Source organism: Panthera pardus, unplaced genomic scaffold (assembly GCF_024362965.1).
Source record: "Panthera pardus isolate Hobbes unplaced genomic scaffold, ASM2436296v1 HiC_scaffold_2, whole genome shotgun sequence".
NCBI lineage: Eukaryota > Metazoa > Chordata > Mammalia > Carnivora > Felidae > Panthera > Panthera pardus.
Window position 1 is genome coordinate 130,565,444 of NW_026526765.1, and position 22,140 is coordinate 130,587,583.

Here is a 22,140-nt window from a genome sequence, read left to right on the forward strand (position 1 = left end):
CATGGTCCGTGAGTTCGAGTCCCGTGTCGGGCTCTGTGCTGACAGCTCAGAGCCTGGAGCCTGTTTCAGATTCTGTGTCTCCCTCTCTCTCTGCTCCTCTCCTGTTCATGCTCTGTCTCTCTCTGTCTCAAAAATGAATAAACGTTAAAAAAAAAAAGTAAAAAAAAAAGTAAAATTAAAAATGAATAACTAAAAAAAATACAAGAAACAACAAATGTAGACAAGGATGTGGAGAAAAAAGAACACTTGTGTACTGTTGAAGGGTATGCACACTGGTGAAGATACTACAGAAAACAGCATAGAATCTCCTCAAAAACTAAAAAGAGAACTACTCTATGAGCCATTAATTGCACTACTGGATATTTACCCAAAGAATATGGAGACACTAATTTAAAAAGATACATGCACCCCTATGTTTAGTGCAGCAGCAATATTTACAATAGCCCAGTTATGGAAACAGCCCAAGTGTCCATTGACTAATGAATGGATAAAGAAGGTGTGGCAACATTACTCAGCCATAAAAAAGAATAAAATCTTGCCATTTGCAAACACATGGATAGAACTAGAGACTTTAATACTAAGCAAAGTAAGTCAGTCAGACAAAATAAATACCATATGATCACACTCATATGTGGAATTTAAGTAACAAAACAAAAAAGCAAAGGAAAAAAAGAGAAACAAACCCAAAAACCAGACTCTTAACAATAGGGAACAAACAAATGATGACAGAGGGAAGGTTGGTGGGGAGGATGGGTGAAATAGGTGATGGGGATTAAGAGTATGCTTATCATGATGAACACTGAGTAATGTATAGAAGTGTTGAATCATTATATTGTATACCTGAAACTAATATAACAACTGTATGTTAAGTACACTGCTTTAAATTTTTTTAATAATATAAAATAATAAAATAATAAATAAATAAATACATACATACATACATAAATACATAAATAAATAAAGGGGTGCTTGGGTGGCTCAGCTGGTTAAGCGTCTGACTCTTGATTTCAGTTCAGGTCAGGATCTCATCGTTCCTGGGATTGAGCCCCTCAATGGGTTCTAGGCTGACAGTGTGGAGCCTGCTTGTGATTCTCTCTCTGCTCTCTTTCTCCTCCTCCCCTTCTCTCTCTCAGAATAAATAAATAAATTTAGAAAGAAGGAAAAGAAAGAAGGAAAAGAAAGAAAGAAAGAAAGAGAGAAAGAAAGAAAGAGAGAAATAAAGAAAAAAATACCAAGACAGCAATAGCAGAACATTAAACCAAGTTCAGGATCCTTCTGAACAGGGGAACCTGTGTTACTGCACTGGCTGCACACTGAAGACACTGGCCTGTATAAGCCAGATCCTGCTTGCTGGTCCGATCGATTACTCTTCCGCACCAACACAGCCATTTGTTCCACTAGGACTTCAGTGAAATTCAAAGGAAAAGAAAGCTGATCACAAGACATGAGTTGTAAAACTTTAGAAATTCATAACCTTCTTGCAAACATATATACGCTTTTTCTAGAAATAATATATAAATGAATGAATTCTTATAACTCTCAGTTATTGACTTCAGAAGACACCTTAACCCTAATTATAATAAGCAAGCAGAAGTGTAAGAGAGTAAAGAGACTCATATGAATGAGATCTGCGAAGAGTTCCTAGCAGAGGGCTTAGAGTTATGCTTCGTTGCACTTTACTGATACTTCTTACAAAGTCCTAAAATAAATGGTTAATAGAAATCCAATATACAGTTTGAGAGATAACCAGGCAAAAATAAATATACAAAGGTTAGAAGTAGAGAGACTCAATACTGCTACGTCTACGAAAGAACAAAATGGAAAAGTAGTTTATATTCTAAGCTAAGCAGAACATAATAAAAATCCATAAGATGAATTTTGAAATTCATAAAAATGTTGCATAAAACATAAAGAAATGTTTAAAATCTGTAACTGAGTCTATAAGAAAGAAAAATTCATAGGTGCCAGAAATGAAAAAGGACTCATTTCTGCTTTGGGAAGTGTGTTAACTGATACTAAGGCAGAATACTGGATCTAAATATTGACCCTATTAGCTAGAGACTGGAGTTTAATCATCATAGGAGAACATAACATAACAGTTTTGGCCATTTCAAAGCGGGGATATAGAACTGATACTTCCTATAAAAAGAAATGACGTGTGGAAGGGTTTCCCCTTTGGGTAGACAAACTCTATCAAATCAGAGAAACATCAAGGAAGTAAGCTCTGAGCAGGACTCTGGGATAGCGATCTCCACTCCCCCACCGAGAAACAAAATGTAAGTTAAGCCTCTCTCAGATGTGGAATCTGAATTTATTCTACCCCTATGGTGAGGGAACTCCTGGCCAAGACATTAATATTAAAGCTGGTGCTGGACCCCAGTGAAAAACACCCAGGGTGCCAGGCTGTAGCAAACTCCAAAGTGCTCTACAGGGATGCTTCTTCAGCAGTGGTCACATGAATTTTGTACTCAAGATACACGGTAAAAAAAAAAAAAAGACAAAACATATGACATTATGTCCACAGAAAAACAATAAACAGGAGTACAAGCAACCTGGAGAACTTACAGAAAAATATTTCTGCAAAATAATTCTTTCAAATGATTAAAAAAATGGAAGAAAATAAAAAAGTTTTAAATTACTGTTATTAATAATAGTAACAATAATGGATTTTTGAAGTTTACTTATTTATTTTTGAGGGAGAAAGATAGGGAGAGCATATGATCAGAGGAGGGGCAGAGAGAGAGAGAGAGAGGGAGAGAAAATCTTCACTGTCAGCATAAAACCCCCTACGTGGGACTTGATCCCATGACCTGAGCCCAAATCAAGAGTCAAATGCTTAACTGACTGAGCCACCCAGGCACCCCTCAATAATGAATTTTTAAGAGAAAAAATATTAAAGAAAAACAGTAAATAAAACTACAGTATAATATATATGAAAGACAATATGCAATTTTGATTTTAAAAATACATAATTTCGGGCGCCTGAGTGGCTCAGTTGGTTAAGTGTCTGGGACCTCAGCTCAGGTCATGATCTTGTGGTTCATGAGTTCGAGTCCTGAAGTTCATGAGTTTGAGCCCGACTCATGCTCTATCTCTCTCTTTCAAAAATAAATAAAAAACATTAAAAAATGTTTTTAATATACAATTTCCAGAAATGAAAACTAATGCTTTGAATTGAAAAGTTCAATTAAAGTACAGATTATACATAGCTGAAGAAAAAAACAGTAAAGTGGATAATGGAGCAAAGCAAATTACTCAGGATATCATGAAATGATAAGATGGAAAATAAGAACGAGTGGTTAAGAGACAGGAAGGCTAGGGGCACCTGGCTGGCTCAGTCGGTAGAGTGTGTGACTCTTGATCTTAGGGTTGTGAGTTTGAGCCCTACGTTGGGTGTAAAGATTAAGGAGAAAAAAAAGACACATGAAGGATAGACTGAAAGGCCTAACATAGACTGAAAGGATTTTTAGAGTGAATAGGGATAATATAAGAGAGGATGTATATGAAAATACAATGGCTGAGAATTTTCCAGAAATGATGAATATAATAAATTCTGAAATCAGAAGAGAGTGGAGACTGGAGAAGAATAAATAAAAACAAATCCACATCTGCACTGTAGATGATACTGCAGTGATACCTACCACTTCAGTGATACCACAAAATGCATAGATTAAAAGGAAACTCCTACGGCAACCTTGAGAAAAGATGGAGACTACAAAATACATTTTTTTTAAAGTTTATTTATTTATTTTTGAGAGAGAGAGTACAAGTGGGAGAGGGCAGAGAAACAGAGACACAGACACAGAATTGAAAGCAGGTTCCAGGTTTTGAGCTGTCAGCACAGAGCCCAACACAGGGCTCCCACTCACAAACCATGAGTCATAACCAGAGCTGAAGTTGTACGCTTAACCGACTGAGCCACCTAGGCTGCCCTACAAAATACTTTAGAAAGAAAGAAAAATCTGAAAGACAGACTGGAAAAATGATTTCATTGATAACAGATATATCAGCAGCAACTATAGAAACTGGAAAACAACAAATAATACTTTCAAAGTGCTGAATGGAAAGAACTGTCAGAACAGAATTCTGTCGAGTGAAACTATCATTCGCAAATGAAGGAGAAATAGACATTTCAGACAAACCGATTAACGCAGGCTGCCTCTTACAGACTCTCAGGAAAAGAACGGTCTTAATAAAAAGAAACTTGAACTAAGGCAGAGTGAGAGGCAAGAAACAATAGTGATAGTGATCACATGACTAAAAATGTTGACCTAACAAAACAGCAGCAAAAATGACCAATTTGATGTTTAAAATAGGTGATGTCCCCCTCCCTCCTCCAAAATTAGGTTACGTATTTTTGAGAGCCAGATGGGCTTAATGTAAAGTTTACATGGACAAATAAACCAGAATAGTTGGGAAAATTATGATATAGGAGAGCAACGAATGGGAGCTCTCTCTACAAGACAGCCAGCCAAACACTTTTATGAAGATTACATGAGAATAATGTGGTCTGGCATCTGAATACACAGATATATCAGTAGAACAAGATAGAAAACATGAAAACTGCTGTTGTGACGTGTGTTGGAATTCAGCATAGGTGGTCTCCAATTTACAATGGTTCAATTTAAAATTTTTTGACTTTATGATGGACTTTATGAAAAATCTCCTGAGTTTCCAGGAGAAATCATACTTCAGATTTTCAATCTTGGTCTTTTCCTGGGAAAGCAATATGTAGTAGGGTAATTTGTTGTGATGCTGGGCAGGGACAGTGAGTCACAGCTTCCAGGCAACCACGTGATGATCATGAGAGTAAGGAAACGATATACCTATAAGCATTGTTTTTCACTTCATTACAGTATTCAATAAATTATGACATATTCAGCACTATATTGTAAAATTGGCTTCGTGCTAGGTGATTTTGCCCCACTGTAGGCTAATGTAAGTGTTCTGAGCACAGTTAAGATAGGCTAGGCTAAGGTATGATGCCCAGTAGGTTAGGCAGAGTACATTCATTTTCATTTTCTGGTATTTTCAACTCACAATGAGTTTATTGGGACATAACCCCATCATAAGTTAAGGAAGTTCTGTATATGACAAAGGTAGAACTTCAAGTCTTGTGGAAAAGATAGATTAGGCAAAAATCTGTTAGAGTAACTGGTAGATGTCAGGGAAAAAATAAATTTAATCTCTACCTACCTAAAACTAAAATAAAATCTAAGTGGATCAAAACCTTAAATGTAAAAAATTAAAACTATAAAATTACTGTAAGGAAATATAAAAGAATATTTATTAAAAATCTTGAAATGGGGGGCGCCTGGGTGGCTCAGTTGGTTAAGCATCTGTCTTCGGCTCAGGTCATGATCTCACGGTTTGTGAGTTCAAGCCCCGCGTCGGGCTCTGTGCTGACAGCTTGGAACCTGGAGCCTGCTCTGGATTCTGTGTCTCCCTCTCTCTCTGCTCCTCCTCCACTCACGCTCTGTCTCTCTCTGTCTCAAAAATAAATAAAACATTAAAAAATTTTTTTTTAAATCTTGAAGTGGTTAAGACTTTTCTAAGAGTGATTAAAAAAAAACCAGAAACTGTAAAATAAAATATTGATAAACTTACCACATATAAAACCAAAAATTCCTGCACAGAAAAATAGAAACAAAAACAAAAGAAAACAAAAAACCTCCCCCCAAATCCCATAAAAACATTGAAAGAGAAATGACAGTCTGGGAAAAAAATCTTACAATTCGTATCACAAACAAAAGAAAAAAACCAACAATTGTATAGAGAAATGGGCATACGATGTGAAATGACAGTTCACAGAGAAGGAACTATCGATGATTCTTAATATATGAAAACATACAAAAAGACTTTTGACTTGAGTCACAGTAAAAGAAATGCAACTTAAGACTCCAGTAAGATGGATTCTCTACCTATCTGATTTGTAAACAACACAAGAGTTGCTAACACACTGTTAACAAGGGTATGGAGAAATCTTCTTTCAAAATATCTATTACTGGTAAAACCATAGTTGATGAAGCTGAAGGTAATCAGATATAGGTAAATCCTAGTTGCTGCTTCAAATAAACCCCACAATTTTATTTACTTAACAGAAGTGTATTTCTTGTACATGAAACAGTCCACTGGGATTTCCTAGTAGTGGGAGCAGGTGATGGGGGGAGGGATGTGTAGGGAAAGAGGTTTGATTCATGAATTCACTCAGGGATCTAGGTTGACGGTAATTCTGTCCTCTCCAACAGGTAGCTTTAAAGTTGCCCTGATATCAATATCCAGTCAACAAAAGCAGAAAGAATTTAGAGAACTGTACGTGGTAAATATCTTAGCTTGGGCTGCTTTAACAAAATACTATAGACTAGGTGACTTAAACAAAATAATTTTTTCCCTCATAGTTCTAGAAGCTGGAAGCTTGAGATCAGGGTGCCAGCATGGTGAAAGCCCTTGTCCGGGTTGCAGAAAGCTAATTTCTTGTATGCCTGAAAGAGAGCAGGCTAGGTCCTCTGTCTCTTCTTACGTGGGCATGAGTCCTGTTCATGAGGGTTCCACCTTCATGACCTAATTATCCCCAAAGGCTCCACCTCCAAATACTATTACACTGAGATTAAGGTTTAAATTTAATATATTTTTTTGAGAATTTTTAAATATTTATTTATTTTTGAGAGAGAGATAGAGCGTGAGTGGGGGAGGGGCAGAGAGAGAGGGAGACACAGAATCTGAAGCAGGCTCCAGGCTCCTAGTTGTCAGCACAGAGCCAGATGAGGGGCGTGAAATCACAAGCCATGAGATCATGACCTGAGCCAGTCAGACACTTAACTGACTGAGCCACCCAGGCACCCCTGAAATTAGGGTTTAATTTTGGGTATTTACATTCAGTCCATAACAGTAAGCTTTTTTTTTTTTTTTAATTTTCACTCGCTTAATTGAAATGTACCAAATGTCCTTTCAAATTGCAATTTAAATGGTATACATGGGTGTTATAAACTCTTTGAATAAACTTTAAAAACTGAGGTTATAGTTGCTATATAACATTACATCAGTTTCAGGTACATGATATAATGATTCAATATTTGTATATACTGTGAAATGATCACCATTTTAAGTCTAGCTACCTCCCTCATCACACAAAATTACAGATTTTCTTTTCTAGTCATGAGAACTTCTAAGACTTAATCTCTGAGCAACTTTCAAATATGCCATGCAATATTATTATTACAGTCACCATGCTGTACATTATATCCCCATGTCTTACTTATTGTATAACTGGAAATTTGTACCTCTTGACCCCTTTCACCCCACTTTTTGCCCACCCCCAACTGCCTTCCCTCTGGCAACCACCAATCTATTCTCTGTATCTATGAGTTCTATTTTGTTTGGTTTGTTCATTTTTTTTTCAAGATTCTACATACAAGTGAAATCATACAGTATTTGTGGTTCTCTTTGTAACTTATTTCACTTAACATAATACCCTCAAAGTACATCTGTGCTGTCACAAATGGCAGGCTTTCATTCTTTTTATGGCTAAGAAGTGTGTGTGTGTGTGTGTGTACATACATATGTGTGATATGTGTGTGTGTGTTTGTGTGTGTGTGTGTGTGTATATATATATATATATATATATATATATATATATATATATCACATCTTCTTTATCCATTTGTCCATCAATAAGCACTTAGGTTATTTCCATATCTTTGTAAATAATGCTGCTATACACATAGAGGTGCACTATCTTTTTCAAATTAGTGTTTTCATTTTCTTCAGACAAATACCCAGAAGTGGAATTGCTGGATCATATGGGAGTTCTATTTTTAATTTTTTTGAGGAACTTCCATACTGTTTTCCATAGCAGCTGCACTGATTTCCATTCCTACCAACAGTTCATGACGGTTCCCTTTTCTCCACATCCTTTTCCACACAGGGTCACCAACACTTTCGGAACAGGAAGTTTTAAGGGGGCAGCCATAGGAAAGCATTGAAATGCATTTGTAGAATAATTTGCTGAAATTAAGACGTACATGCTCTGTGATGCATGCCCTTTGAGGAATTTATCCTACAGATATATACACATATATGCAAAATGATGTTTATGTAAATATGCTCACTTTAATATTGTTTTTAGTAGCAAAACATTAAGCAACCTGTAGGTGTTTGTGAAATACATTATGATACATGCATGTAATGGATATTATAATAAGAATTATAAAGCCATTATATAACTTATTTATATGTGTAATATAAAATATATTTATAATATATTATAAATAATTATATAAATTATTATAGGAATGAGAAAGTTGTATATTTACTGATATGAAATAATCTGGAAGAAGTATTTTTGGATGAAAAAACATGTAGAACAGTATGGGTTCTATACCACCATTTACATGAGCAAAGAAAATATTATGTACACACCTTATATGCTTGTCTATGAGTATTCTGCCTCCAGATGGATATACAAGAAACTGGTACGAATGGTTGCCTGCACAGAGGAGGGGGCCTTGAAGGCAAAAGACAGAGATGGGAAAAAATCTTTCACTGTATAGCTTTTTGTAGCTTCGAAAAAAATTGTTTTTACTATGTACAGCCTAGTCAAAACACAAGATATTTAGGGGTGCCTGGGTGGCTCAGTCAGTTAAGCGTCTGACTTTGGCTTAGATCATGATCTCACGGTTTGTGAGTTTGAGCCCACATAGGGCTCTCTACTGTCTGCACAGAACCCACTTGGGATCCTGTCTCCCTCTTTCTGGCCCTCCCTTACTGGCATGTGTATTGTCTCTCTCTCTCTCTCTCTCTCTCTCTCTCTCTCTCTCTCAAATAAACATTAAAAAAAAAAACCCAAGTTATTTAAAGATAAACCAAAATATAAGAGAACAATAATATGGAAGATGCTGGAAGTTAGGCAGAAACACAGTGATGAGGATTAGTTAGAAGGCAGGTAGACACAGTTTTAAAGCAGATCTTTTAAAGACATTTATGCAGGATACAAGTCCAAGTAACCACTAACAAAACAGACATAAAATGTATAATTCTGAAATAGAGTTGGGGTAAAGAAAAGTTGCGGTAAAGAAGAAAACTTCAGCAGAAGACAAAAAGGAAGAAACAAATGAAAAGCACAAAATGGGACAGGTAGTAATAATTCAAATATGTCAGAAATTGCAATGAATGTGAACTGATTAAGTCATAAGTAAAAAAAAAAAAGAAGCAGCGTCTGGGTGGCCCAGTCGGTTAAGTGTCAGACTCTTGGTTTTGGCTCAGGTCATGACCTCAGGGTTTCATGAGTTCAAGCCTTATATCTGGCTCTGAGCTGGCAGCCCGGAGCCAATGCCCGGAGACTGCTTGGAACTCTCTTTCTCCCTCTCTTTCCCTGTCCCTCCCCCACTTGCACTGTTTCTGACTCTCTCAAAATAAATAAATAAACTTTAAAAAGTTTTTTTAAAAAAGTAAAAGAAAAGGAAACTTCAGATAGGCCCTTCAAGATTGTCCAGCCTGCCAACCAGCAGAGATGTGAGAAAAGCCATCTTAGACCATTGACTCCCCAAGCTGGCCCAGACCAGAAGAGACCATCCAGTCAATTCACAGAATCATAATAATAATAAATGTTAAGCCACCATGTTTTGCAGCAAAAGTTAATTGGCAGAGTTGGGATTTTAAAAATCATAATAAAATATATCAACAATTTTATGCTATTAAATTGAAAAACCTTAAGAAAAGATGATTTTCTAGAAAAATATTCCAGAAACAGATTCAAAAAGAAAGAAAAATATGAATGAATATAAACCATTAATTGAAACCATTACTCTCATTTAAAGCACTAGGTTTAGAGTTTATATGAGATTAAAAAAAAGAACAAACTTCAAATAACAGTTAATTTATGACAGAATACAAAAGTAGGAAAAAGAAACAACTAATGTAACTTTAATACAGAGTTACACAAGAACAGAATGGAGAAATGAAAATGAAAGGCCAATCTTGCGGAGAAACATACATGAAAAGCCCCAAACAAAAATGTTAGCAAATGAAATCATGCATATACATTCATACACAGAAAACACACATATTTTTATATGTTTACAAATGCATCATGATCAGGGCACCTGGTGACTCAGTTGAGTGTCTGACTTTGGCTCAGGTCATGATCTCACAGTTCATGAGTTGAAGCCCCACATCGGGCTCTCTGCTGTCAGCACAGAGCCGGCTTCTGATCCTCTGTCTCCCATTCTCTCTGCCCCTCCCCTGCTTGCACTCTCTCAAAAATAAATAAAAACATTAAAAAAAAAGAAGCAAATACATCATGATCAAAAAGGTTTTACAGCAGAAATGCAAAGCACATTCAACAATAAGATATTTAACATAATTTTCTTGTTGTACTCGTTAAAAGATTTAAAAAGAAAAAGCCATTTGGGGCACCTGGGTGGCTCAGTCGGTTAAGCATCCAACTTCAGCTCAGGTCATGATCTCACAGCCTGTGGGTTTGAGTCCTGTGTCAGGCTGTGTGCTGACAGCTCAGAGCCCAGAGCCTGCTTCAGATTCTGTGTCTCCCTCTCTCTCTGCCCCTCCCCTGTTCATGCTCTGTCTCTCAATAATAAATAAATGTTAAATAAATAAATAAATAAATAAATAAATAAATAAAAGAAAAAGCCATTTAATCATCTCATTTGGTACAACAAACATGAAAAAACTCTTACATGACTATGAATGGACAAAAACTTTCCTAATCTGAAGGGTACTGTGCAGGCTTTTTTGACTTTTAGCTGTCAGCTTTATTCCTGCACTTGCTTTTTCTCTTCTGTCACAGGAGGCTGGAAAGCTGACAATTCTATTTCCCTTGTTCCCTTGCTGTTGTTTGGTTAGGTTCTGCCAATGGGAGACAATGGTGAGGATTTAAAAGGTGGCAGAGGGAAAGAAGCCATTGGGTTGCCTTCTGCTCCCGGCCCTAGCAGCTGCACCAGCTGGGCCCCAGCTGCCCAGCAGTACAGCATTCCTGGGCTCTGAGAAGCACTTTCACCTTTTTGCTCCTCTGTCATTTCAACTATTTTGTAATTAGTTCTCTGTGTTAACTACCCTCTGTTTGACATTCCTAAAATGGTTCTATTTTTCAAACTGGTTAATAAGTGATATAAGTATCCATCAGCCTGCAACAAACATCATTAATAGTGGTGAAACTTTAAGAGATTTTCCTGTGAAGACAAGAATAGGACAAAGATGCCTGCCCTTACCGCTTTCCAAGGAATATTGCACTGGAAGCCTTAGTCCAAGCAACAGGATAATTAAAAGGAAATGAATTATAAGGAGTTAAAAGAAGGTAAGAGAATTGTCAATAAAAAAAAAAAAAAAAGGGATGCTTGGCAACACTTCTTGGTGCTATATTACACCAAAATCAATTGCATGTTAATAAATGCTATCTGAAGGATTTTTCAGAGAGGGCTCTCTGGTGTCTTTGTATAAGGGAAACTGATCTTAAAGGATCAGGGCCCTGCCCTTATGACCTCATTCAACTTCAATTACTTCCTTTGAGTGCCCTCTCTAAATACAGCTGCACAAGGCTTAGGGCCTCAGTATGAATTTGTGGGGGTGGGGGGTGGGGTGGGGCAGGGACACAGTCTGTAACAAGAACGTACACCCTGAAAGAAGGTGAGAAGCTAGGCTGCCTGTGTTTGCACTCAGAAAAACTGAGGTATCCTTAATTACTTTTAGGTCAAATGTCTTTTATTAAAGAGAATAGAGCCTTTGAATAACTCAGATGAAGGGCGTAAGTCTCACAGAAAACAGAGACTGAAGCCAAAATTCCAATGGATTTCATGGGAACCAGAAAGCCACCAGGGACCAAGGCTGCTCTATGTTTATAGTCTGTGGGGCTGATTCTTTATATGGTGCTGCAGGTTGGGCAGACAATGAAAGATAGGTCTCATACAGTTACTAAGCATGAAGTTAAGTTGTGCACCTCTAACAAAATATTCCGTTCCTTCATGCGTTTACTATGTATATCCATACCTTTACTTAAACTTAGCAAGAAAACTTAATGTAGATTGAAACATAAAAGTCCAAAATAAAATTAAATTCCATAAATTAATGTTTAATCTAGTTTTATAAAACAAATGTACCCAACCTGACACTGAGTCATGAGCTACCAAATATAGAAGTTACATTTTATAACTATAAAGCCCTACTTCTTTGTAAGACCACATCTGGTAAAGGGAGTGTTATTATCACTATTTTTTTAAAATTGTAATTCCAGTGTAGTTAACATGCAGTGTTGTATTCACTTCAGGTGTACAATATAGTGTTTCAACACTTCTGTATGTTACTCAGTGTTAATCCTCTTCACCTATTTCTCCCATCTTCCCACCCACCTCCCCTCTGGTAACCATTTGTTTGTTCTCTATAGTTAAGAGTCTGTTTTCTGGTTTCTCTCTCTTTTTTTCCCCCTTTGTTCATTTATTCTGTTTCTCAAATTCCCCATATAAGTGAAATCATATGTTATTTGTCTTTCTCTGACTGGCTTATTTCACTTAGCTGAGGGGACACCACGGCTCTACTCTGAACTGTCACCCTGGGCTCCACCTAAGTCACTGTTCACACAGCAGCCACTGCTTTACATTGCATGCCTGTTGTGCCTGTCACGCTGCTTCACCTGGGCCCCCACTCCTTTCCCCTCAGGCTGATGCTTATACTGGTGCTGCTGCCCTAGGTGCCCCTCTTGGTCCCTCCACGTGGGCTGGGGCTGCCCCAGATGCTGTCACTCTCCCTGGATGCTCCTTCTCCGTGCTCTGCCGCTCTGACCTACCCCATTGTTGCACCTTCTCCTTCAGCTCCTGCTTCTACCATGGTTGTCCTCTCTGGCCGGTCAGCATGAGTCACCATCACCCCCACTCTGCCCCAGGCTGCTAGTGCTCACCTTTCATTTCTAAAATAGGTAGGGAAACAGTTTCCTCTTCTGTATTCTTCCTCCTGTAGAATCCCACATCAGGACTTCTTGGGGCCTGAGATGTTACATAGTTTAAGGACTCTTTACCATTATTCACACGCTTCTCTGTCCTCATACATCCTCCACACTGGTGACTGGGATGGCAATAGAGCGTATATAAGTGGAAGTTGTGTCCTACGCATTGCACTGCACCCAGAAATCCTCTTGAAATGGCAGCCCTTATTACTTAGTTTAGTTTATGACGCTAGGCTTCCTTCCTTGATATTGTGCCATACTTCTTCCAGGAGTTGCATAATCCACTTTTCTTTTATCCAGTTTTCCACTCAGTTTGAACTCCATTCATGAACACAGTTCAAATACATGTCCTCGAAGATGCATTAGCTTGTGGCTCCACCAGTGAATGCAAAGAGATCCAGTGGTAGCTGTGGGCTGCATCCCACACTAAAATATGGAGGATGGCTATGCCACTACCGGATTTAAAAAATTCTCCTTTGGCTTTATCATAGAGAAACAAGTCTTCTATAATATCAACTATTCGTCAAATACATATATTATAAAGATGCTTCCAGTCTGGAATAAAACAAGGATCTTTACCCTCAAGTGGCTTACATTTTAGTGAGAATACAGACAATAAATAACAAATATTTATAAGTATATCCCATATTAGCAGAGGACGACTGCAGAAAAAAAGAGAATGGTATAATAGCATTAGGATAGTCAGAAGTGCCAGTGGTATATGTATATGTGTTGAACCAGTGTGTGTGCATCCATGCGAGGGCACAGCTGCAGTAGTAAACCAGGCGGTTAGGGCAAGTCTCGTCGAGAATGGTGTGTCACTCAGGGAAGACGGGGAGAAACAGAGGAAGTTAGCTAAGGGAAAGAACATTTCAGTCAGATGGCATAGCCAGAGCAAGAGCGTGTATGGAGTGATGGAGTAATAGCAAGGAGGCCAGTGGGTGAAAAGGAGAGTAGAAAGAGATAAAGTCAGAGAGATAATGGGATACCAGATTAAGTAGGACCTTGTAGTAAGAGTTTTGCTCTTACTTTTGTTGTTATAAGAGTTGCTCTTACTCTATTTGTTGTAAGAGTTTTGCTTCTTTGCTGAGTAAAATGGAAAGTTATTTGAGGATTTTGAAGAAACGACATGGTCTGTCCTACATTTTTAAAGCTCATTCTGGCTACTAACATGGGGTTTAGGTTATAGGAAGAGACACAGTGAGGAGGTTACAGGGTTAGTCCAGGTGAGAGAGGACAGTGGCTTAAATCAGGGCCGTCACCAAGGAGGTAGTGAGTAGTTTGATTCTGCAAATATTAGAAGGGAGAGCCAAATAGGAATTCTTGACAAATTGGATGGGAGAGATACACAACATTCAAAGCTAACTCTAAGATTTTTTTTTTTAAAGCTGTTCTTTTTTTAAGTTTGTTTGTTTGTTTATCTTAAGGATAAATAAATAAATGAATAAAGATTTAGAATCCTAAGCAGACTCCACACTGTCAGTGCCCAGCCTGACCCAGGGCTCAAACTCAGAAACCATGAGATCATGGCCTGAGCTGAAATCAAGAGTTGGATGCTTAACCAACTGAGCCACCCAGGCGCCCCTAACTCCAAGATTTTTGACCTGAGCAGATGGAAGGACAGAGTTGTCCAGGATGTCAAGATGCCAGGATGGAGAAGGCTCCAGATGGGCCAGGTTTGAATAGTGTGATCTGGAGCTCCATCTGAGACCTGTAAAGTTTGAGATTCCTATTAGATATTCAAATGGAGATACTGAATAGGCAGTTAGATATGTAAGTCAGGAATTCAAGAGAAAGATCGAAGCTAGAGAGATACATTTGGGAGTTGTCAGATTAGAAGAGACATTTTTAGCCCAGAGAACAGATGAGATCATCAGCGGAGTGAATGTGGACAGAAAAGAAGAAAGGACCCATGATTGATCCTGAGGCATACTCTAACACTAAGGGGTTAGAGAGGGAAGAGGCTAGGTTAGCCAGAGGCTGAGAAGAAATAGCCATGGAGGGAGGAGGAAAACCAAGAGTGTGGGGTCCTGGAAGAAAAGTGAAGAAAGTACATCAAAGAGGAAGGAATGATCAGTGTCATAAATGCTGCTAGTCAGGTAAGACGAGGACTGAGAATTGATGATTGGAATGATCAAATGAGGTCATTTGATGGCCTTAACACAAAGAAATGTGGTGCATCAGTGTGGGCAAAAGCCTATCGGAGTAGATTCAAGGAAGTGGGAAGGAAAAAACTGGAGAAAGAATTTACAGATAGCCATTAAGAAATTTAACTGTAAAGAAAATGGGCAGTAGATGGAGGGAAAGTAAGTCAAAAGAAGGTTTTTGTTCATTCTACTGAAGATGATAGAAATAATAGCATGCTTGTAGGCTGATGGAGAGGATTTAGTGGAGCGGGAAGAAAAGATAACATGAGCCACGGAGCAGGAATGACTGGAGAGATGTCTGTTACTGGGAGAGAGGGGATAAGATCTAGATAAGATCAGAAAAGATCGGACTGCCTGTAAACAGAACAAGAAGAGTTCATCTACCGTAACAAGCCGTTTTGGGGGAGTTTTTGTTTTATGTAGAAAATTGAATTTTTTAATCTGACTTATAATATTGATCACAAGAAAGCAAAATGTTTGTCAGATCAATGGAAAGTTACCTGTCCAAGTTGGCAGTTGTGCCCCCAGACATCCTTCTGCCAGTACTCATCCTGCAGACACATGTCTAGTCCCAATAGTGCAGTCCATGCCCCAGACATATTTGGGGAAGGCCAAAGAAGGCCAAAGACCATTTTTCTTTCTTTTTATTAAAAAAATATTTTTTTAAATGTTTTTATTTATTTTTGAGACAGAGAGAGACAGAGAATGAGCAGGGGAGGGGCAGACAGAGAGGGAGCCACAGAATCCGAAGCAGGCTCCAGGCTCTGAGCTGTCAGCACGGAGCCTGACGTGGGGCTCGAACTCATGGACTGCGAGATCGTGACCTGAGCTGAAGTTGGACGCTTAACCGACTGAGCCACCCAGCCGCCCCACCAAAGACCATTTTTCTAATGGTCATTGACATTCAGTTCTGGGGTGAAGATGCTCCAGGTTAGATTAAAACATCAGGATGAAAGAAAGAATTGCATTTTACAATCAATTGCGTTCCATTTAGGACTACAAAGGAAGAAGAAACAATTTTCTATGTTAAGGAAGTGGATAGGGTGATGATGAGTCGAGTAAATTAGCTAAGAAACAGTGCTAGGAGGAAGGAGAGAAGATAATATGCTATTTAAAAAAAAATGGATGGGGTGACGATGATTTAATTATGTTAGCACTAGCTAAGAAATGAGTTAGCGCTATTGTACCTTTAAGGGGGGGCTGGTCTGGAGACTTGAATATGGGACAGATCTGGAAGCTTGGCAGCAAGCAGAGTAAGAAGCAAAGACTTCTTTGGTAGAAAATGATATTGTCATTTGTATCTGTCTTTCTGAGGGAATCACTGGGCATGGTATTGAGAAATTAAAGGTGCCACGTCCCACATTCATGTCCTCCTCCTGTGTCCATGCCAGCCCACATGTCACTTTGTTAAAGAAGACTGCTGATATAAAGCAGATGGACAAGAAGCAGATAGTGTGTCATCTCAGGCCAAAATGGGACTGGAGGGTACTCATCTGCAACAGACACACAGTAGAAATGCAAAGGCAAATTCAGTAATGTGTGGGTCTTCATCTCCATTCATTTTTTTTCTTTTATGTGTCATTTAGAAATAGCTCTGGTTTCTTTTGATTCAGTGTCATTATCAGATAATGCAAATAATAGATGGCATATTAAGAATTTCCAATGTGCCGGGCACTGTTCTAAGTAGTTACAATGGGTTTTTTTTTTTTTAATATTTTATTTATTTTTTTAAAGTAGAGTCCACACCCAACATGGGGCTAGAACTCATGATCCCCCCAAAAAAGAGTTGCATGCTTCACCGACTGAGCCAGCCAGGCATGCCCTCAGTAGTTAAAATGTATTAATTAATCTGAAGTAGGGACTATTATTTTCCCTTTACAGATGAGGAAGCTGAGACACAGAGAGGTTAGACAACCTGAACCTCCACACAAAATTAGTGGCAAAGCTGTGTTCCTGCCTCATCTGGAATCTCAGGACTTAGGGACTTTTGGATTGCTAAGCACTTCTTATTCTATTTGTGAAAAATCTGTTTCATCTTTGCGTTATGAGATTCTATCCCAATAATGAAAATTGAGCAGAAATTTCTCATCTTCATAGACATATTAAGGTAGAAAAACTCAGTTACTCTTTCCCGGAGCATTCATCCACATGAGCATTATGCAATGATGAATCAGAGCTGTTTGAAAGGTTTGGGGAGTGATATATTATTCATATTACTAACTGCCTTATCACACTAAAATGGTAACTTACACAATGTTTATTTTGAATATTATTCAGGTAGAATTTAGTTATTTAAATCGTTTCTGACTTCGTGTATATATATGAATCAATGATAACTTGCAATGTTCTTTTCAATAACAATTTTTAACAACTAATAAAATATTAAATTTATACAATTCGCTTATGGAAAAGAGCTGATGGGTAGTGTGAAAAAAGAGGGCTGCAAATAGAGGGAAAAAAGGTGTGAAAGAAAAGTTTATTTGTATAAGTTAACAGAATCATTTTCCTCTTTCCTTTAGAGACTGTTTGTAGAGGAGGATAAATGAAACAAAGAAGTCAGAAGATACTCTGTAAGGCATGAAGCTTCTCCATCCTGTAATAGAAATAGTCCCTGAGACCTCCATTCCATCCTCTGGAAAAACACAGTGAGTATTCTGGGGTTGCTTGTTTTTTGTTTGTTTTGGTTTTCTTCTTCTTTTTCCTCAATCATAGTGTTCTCACACAAGAGAATCCCATTACATTTTAAACTCTGAGGGTGAGGTCACATTTCTTGCTCCTTCTGTATTTTGCCTAGTATCTAGTGCTATGCTTTGCTTAGTGAAGGTTGTTAATCAATATTGATTTAGCTGGGTGTGATGGTTAATTTTATGTGTCAACTTCACTGGGCTAAAGGATGTTGGTAAAACATTATTTCTGGAGAACTAGGAAATCTCAGCTGGTAAAACATTATTTCTGGATGTATCTGTAAGTGTGTCTCTGGAAGAGATTAGGATTTGAACAGTAGACTGAATAAAGATCTCCTTTAGCAATGTGGGTGGGCATCATCCAATGCAATGAGGGCATGAATAGAACAAAAGGTAGAGGAAGGATGAATTCACTCTTTGTTTGAGCTGAGACATCCACCTTTACTGGTTGTCAGATATTGGCACTCTGACTCCTTAGGCTTTTAGACTTAGATCAGGACGGACACCGTTGGGATCCCCAAATGCCATCCTATTCCCAGGTCTTTGGATTGGACTGAAGGACACTACTGGCCTTCCTGATCCTCCAGTTTGGAGATGGTAGCTGGTGATTAGCCTCCATAACAGATACTGCTTCTGTTTCTCTGGAGAACCCTAATACGTGGGGAGATAGGATGGATGACCAGATATTTAGCCTCAGATGAGGTACTCTTGGAAACATTTTGGCCTTGGAGACACACGAACAAGTCTGTATAACTTGGGAGATTAGAGCTGAATATACACACACACACCCATAATGTAGAACTGCGCCCTAGTAATTAGGCCATAGCATGTGTTTCACAAAAATACCACTTGATGAATGGCTCATCCTGAGCAAAATTCCAGTAATAGTTCTGCCCTGATTTGCTTTGTGATCTTAAATAATTTATTACCTTTTGTCATTCTACCTCATTTTCTACATCTATAATAGGATATTCTATCAAGGTGCCACAGAATCACATTAGCTAAAATGTGCTGTTGCAGATGGAAATAGGTGTTATGTGCTGCCTGCTTGGAAATCTTTTCTGAGAAAAAAAGTAAAAGTATTTTTAAAATAGGGCTATTCCTAAAACAAATGACATAATTAAATGCAAGTGTATGAGCAGCAAGAACATTATGTACTGACAGTTTACACTTACAGAAATTCAATACTTCTAAGTAATTCCTATATCAACTATTACTCAGGCATATTGACATAAAATATAGAGGAATTAGAGTGGTCACAAGCAGAAATAATCAAAACCTTATTCCAATAGATACCTACATTACAGTTACTGTGGCAACCCACAACTTTTCTTTTCCTGCATCATGTGTATCAGAGCCACATGATGTTCTGGCAAACGACATTTTAGCAGCCCAGGTTCCAAGTACAGAAGTTAATGACCCATCTCAGTTCAGTCTTACTTGTTCATTATTGTGGAGGGAAGTAATAAAGTGCTATAGTTCCTGGAAAAAATGGCCAGACTTTATTTTTAGTGCAAACAGAATTTTATTCTTCTGAAAAGGATACTGAAGTAAATGGTAATTAATTATTTTTTAAAAGATTTTATTTTTAAGTAATCTTTACCCCAATGTGGGGCTTAAACTCACAACCTTAAGATCAAGAGTCGCATGCTCTACTGACTGAGCCAACCAGGTGCCCGGTAGTTGATAGTTTTTAAATCTTGAAATATAACAGAATTGTGGGCTTTACTTACTTGTTTAATTTATACCATTAACAGGAACAAAATTTTTTTTTGGGTTTCATATAAGTGTTGTGTTCAAGTAACTATGCTAAGATCACAGGGAGGGGGTAATGATTTAATGTAAACTGCATGGTTTGTTTTTTTTTTTTTTTTTCACTTTCTTTTTAAGTGAAAATCTTTATTGTTAGCATAATATACATGTATACAAAAAAAGCACACAAATTCCAAGTGCGTAAGCTCAATGAATTTTCACAAAGTAAACACTGTGCAATCCCCCACTTTAATCAAAATACCGAGCATTAGCAATACTTTAATAGCTTGTTTCCAGTTTGGGCTAAAATATTAGTAACCATATTTGTATGTCTTTGGTAAACATAGTTCCATAACTCAGAGTACAAACATTGGGTCATAGGATATGCATATGTCCAGCTTTAGTAAACACTGACAAACAGGATTCCGAAGTTGGTCCAATTTGCACTGTGGTCAGCAACATATGAAAGCTCCAGATGCTCCACATCCTTGTCAACTCTTGTTATTATCTGTTATTTACATTTTAGTCATTCTGGTGGGCATGTAGTGATATTGCCTTCCCCTTGTATTTTCCATTTCCATGATGAGTAATATAGTTGAATACCTTTTTTTCAGGTTAATTGACTAATTACAATCCCCTTTTGGAGATGTGGAGATCTATTCAAGTCTTATGCCCATTTTTCTAATGTTATATCTTTTGTATACTGATTTGGAGGAATTCTTTACACATTCTGGATGTGAATCAGATTTATGTACCGCAAATATCTTCTTTCACTCTGTAATCTGCCTATTCGTTTTCTTAATGTGTTTTTGGCAAAGAGGTTCTTAAGTTTAACGTAGCCCAAATGATCATTTTTCCCCTTATGATTGATATTTGTGTCCAAGAAATTCTTGCGTACCCCAAAGTCATAAAGATATTCTATTTTTCCTTTAAAAACTTTGTTTTCTCTTTTATGTTTATATCTACACAACATTTCGAGTGGATTTTTTAGTATGGTGTGAGATATGGTCCAATCGTTTTTTTCTATTAATATCCTATTCACCCACTACCATTTATTGAGAAGAACATATTTTCTCAATCATACTTCTGACACAGGCCTATATGAGAAGGCACATTCAGGAAACATAAGTCTTTAAAAGAACTGTATATAATCGTGTGAATAATTTGGAATGCTCTGGATTGCCAATACAGATAATATAAGAAAATTAATGTATCTTTAGACTTGGGTTGGCAAATTGTTTATGTAAAGAACAAGATAGTAGGGGCACTTGGCTGACTCAGTCAGTAGAGAAAGCAATTCTTGATCTTCGGGTCATCAGGTCAAGCCCCATGTTAGGTGTAGAAATTACATGAAAAACAAAATAAGCTTGTAAATATTGTTTTAGACTTTCTGGGTCATATAATTTCTGTCCCAACTCTACTCACTGTTCCTACAGTGTGCTGCTATAGCAAAAAAAAAAAAAAAAAAAAAAAAAAAAAAAAAAAAAAAAAAAAAAATATATATATATATATATATATATATATATATATATATATATATATATATAGCTACAGACAACATGTAAATGAATGGGCCTGGTAGTATTCCAGTCAAACTTTATTTACAAAACTAGGTGGAGGGCTAGATTTGGCCTGATGGCCATAGTTTGCCAACTCATACTCTAGATGGTAACCAAATTACCAAATAATTATGTAATTTTTCTATTTCCTTGTATCAGTGAAAACCTGATATAGGAATAGACCTTTGGCAGACAGATGGCCTGATCCTGCTTCGGGGTTGTTCACAGGAGTTGATATTGATTCACCCAGTCTGAGCTACCCCTTAGGTGTTTCATGAGTATTTAAGATAAGACTGAGTGAATCAGTATCAACTTCTCCAGTGAATCTTCCCTATGCAGTCATTTAGTGAGTGTTTTCAGAATGGTTTGGAAGGATTAATGTGGTATAAAGTTCCCTAATATGAGAGGGAATGGAATTATTGAGGACCTAATTGAATCATGCCCCAAGTCAGGTCATTTCATTGGCAGTTTGGGGGACCCGAAGATCAGGGAAGTTTGCACACAGTACTGTTTTAGTGCAAATGAATTGTGTCCTCTACCTAAAGACTGTATCCTCACCCCACGTCTATAGCCCCTTTCTGTCAATCACTTCACAAACCCTTAATGACAGCTACACTCCTGGTTATAGAATACAACCTTCATTGTAAATAAATATCAGAAATTGGTTTAAGCCACACACCAATCACGAATCAAGAAAAAACATCTTAGGGGCACCTGGGTGGCTCAGTTGGTTAAGTGCTGACAGCTCAGAGCCTGGAGCCTGCTTCAGATTCTGTGTCTCCCTCTCTCTTTCTCTGCCTCTCCCCAGCTCACATTCTGTCTCTCTTTCCTTCAAAAATATATAAACATTTTTAAAAATTAAAAAAGAAAAAACATCTTTAGTCCAGGTGTTTTAAACATTCACATTCCTCTTCTGAAAACATTCTTTTTGCATTTCTTGATATTTTATTACCAGGTAAACACTGTCAGTTTTGTATGGGTCTAAATAGAACAGTGAAGTTGTCAATGCATTTTGCTCAGAGAATTAGGTTTCGATCTCCCTCATTGAATTG

General features: G+C 37.6%; 1 protein-coding gene across 2 annotated transcripts in view; it reads right to left on the minus strand.

The window, feature by feature from the left end:
* CDC42SE2 (CDC42 small effector 2) overlaps positions 1 to 22,140 on the minus strand; it is a 200,115-nt gene that overhangs the window by 137,771 nt on the left and 40,204 nt on the right. The gene's annotated exons all lie outside the window — the stretch shown is intronic.